Source organism: Anastrepha obliqua, chromosome 6 (genome assembly GCF_027943255.1).
Source record: "Anastrepha obliqua isolate idAnaObli1 chromosome 6, idAnaObli1_1.0, whole genome shotgun sequence".
In the NCBI taxonomy this organism is placed as follows: domain Eukaryota; kingdom Metazoa; phylum Arthropoda; class Insecta; order Diptera; family Tephritidae; genus Anastrepha; species Anastrepha obliqua.
Genome location: NC_072897.1, coordinates 63,256,925 through 63,259,293, shown reverse-complemented (window position 1 = coordinate 63,259,293; position 2,369 = coordinate 63,256,925).

Sequence of the window (2,369 nt, the reverse complement as noted above, 5' to 3'; positions counted from 1 at the left end):
CGCCTTCCTCGACATTGAGGGGGATTTTAACAATGTCCTCCGAGAGGCAATTACCAGGTCTCTAAGTAAACTGGGGGTTGGAACCGACCTTAAAAGATTTATCCACAAAAGGCTTAGCGGCAGAACTGTCACGACAGAGAGGAGCGGTATCTCCATCCACCGGCAGGTGAGTAGAGGCACTCCGCAAGCTGCGGTTCTCTCACCTTTCCTCTGGGTTGTTGTTTTAAATGACCTGGGTCGGCTCTCATTGGAATCAATGGGGCGCTTCGTACGACTCCTACTCTGGCGCACAACGCAATGTTAAATGTGGTAGCCGTAGACATCGCAGGCAGAATTGCCGCTACACGTACCGCAATCAGACTGAGGGGCTGGAGCTATAAGCTCAACCTCAGTTATGGGCACTCAAGCATCCTTAGAAACTTCGAGTTCACCCCTCTGTCGACGGATCAGTGTATACCCTCGTTTAGTCCAACCGGAACATTCTCCACTCATATTCCGTCAAGGAAAGAGTGGACGGAGGGCTACACTTGGGGGCAGGCTGATTGGCTGCTCAAATGCATACTAACAGTCAAGAAAGTAAATATTTACTCCGACAGCCAAGGGGCAGTAAGGGCCCTCGGGTCTATGAAGGTGCATTCGGAATTGGTCAAGGAATGCTTGACCTCACTTTCGACTGCGTTCGAATTCTTTGACATCAGCCTCATCTGGGTTCCTGGTCACAGCGACATTGCGGGAAACTGTGAGGCGGATGAGATGGCCAGACAAGGGACATGTGAGGTGATTTACCCGCGAAGGGAGAGAATTGAGATCCCCCTGACTACCTGCGGTCTGCTCCTGGAAAGATGGGCATCGCGCAAACGAGCGCTGGGCAAGTACACAAACGTGTAAGGTCCTTCTGGCCACGTGTGGACCGGAGGCGCTCGGACGAGCTTCTGAGGCTGACAAAATATCAGCTCTCTTATCTAGTGGGTTCTCTCACAGGACCCAATGCGCGAGGAATGCATGCTGTGAGACTTGGAATCCCCTCGAGTCCTTTTTGCGCTGGATGTATGGAGAATGAGGTGGAATCATCTCAGCACCTTTTCCTTAACTGTCCTGCTCTGGCGGGGCTAAGATCTAGGCATTTTAGCTCTTACTTCTTTGTCACGCTTGCTGATATAGCTGGCGCTGACATTAAAAATCTGAGGAATTTCATCAGCAGCACAAAGCGGTTGACGCAAACATAGTCATCCGCACGCTCCTAAGCATCCCATCACCACCTCTCCCCGCCCTCTCTCTGGATCCCATCGGTATTTCCCTTTCACCTCACCTCCTTCATAATGGTATCACAAAGGACGAATCTTTCTTCGTCCAAGTGTGCTCATTCCCTGGGCAACCATACCAACCTAACCTAACCTAGTAACACCTGCTTCAAATGTGGCAATAAAGATCACCAGGCCAAAAACTGCACACAAAGAGCAAGCTGTAAAATGTGCAAGAAGAAAAAGGCAAGCGACACGACGCATGCAATGACCAGCAGGGACTGTCCTCAATATCTGAGAGCTCTTAAAAAAATTCGGCAGAAATGAAGATCGTGCAACTAAATCTTAACCACTGTGAAAGCGCTCAGGACCTACTCGAGCAGACTATACGGGAACACAAAATAGATGTTGCTGAGCTCTATAAATACAAAAAAGGTAACGGCTGGGCCTCTGACACAACAGGCAGGTCAACAATTTGGAATTGTTGAACAAATAGATACCAACTGATGAGCGTGAATGCAGCCCGTGGATTTGTACGTGCGCGCATTCAAGGCACATACATTTACAGCTGCTACCTACCTCCCAGTTTAACTCTGATGGAAGCAACAGGCACCCTAGAGAACGTCGCCCAGGATGTAAAGGAGCATAGACGTGCCATCGTAGCCGGTGATTTCAAAGCTTGGGCTGTTAACTGAGGATGCCGACAGACAAACCCTAGAGGACAGGTCCTGCTTTGTTTGTTTGTTTGTTTGTTAACAGTAATAGAAGCCCCGCCAGTGTATGGCATATCACCGATCGTCTTCGTCTAGCTCATCTAAAGGTAGGCCCAGGAAACATGCTGTTTCGACGGGTTGGGTCCAGAGGGAGAAGGGTGTTAGATGAGTCGGTTTTAGGGGGCATGTGAAAAGGTGGTTAGTGTCGTGCGGGGTGCCTTCACATGCCGGACATATGTTTGGTATGTCGGGGTCAATTCTGGATAAGTAGGAGTTTAACCTGCTACAATATCCCGAACGTAATTATGCCAGTGTTACGCGGGTCTCACGAGGAAGCTCGAGCTCTTCATCTGCTATAGGTGGGGGTTGGACTCCGATTACGGCATTCACAGGACGGGAGCTTAAGAAGGTGGTG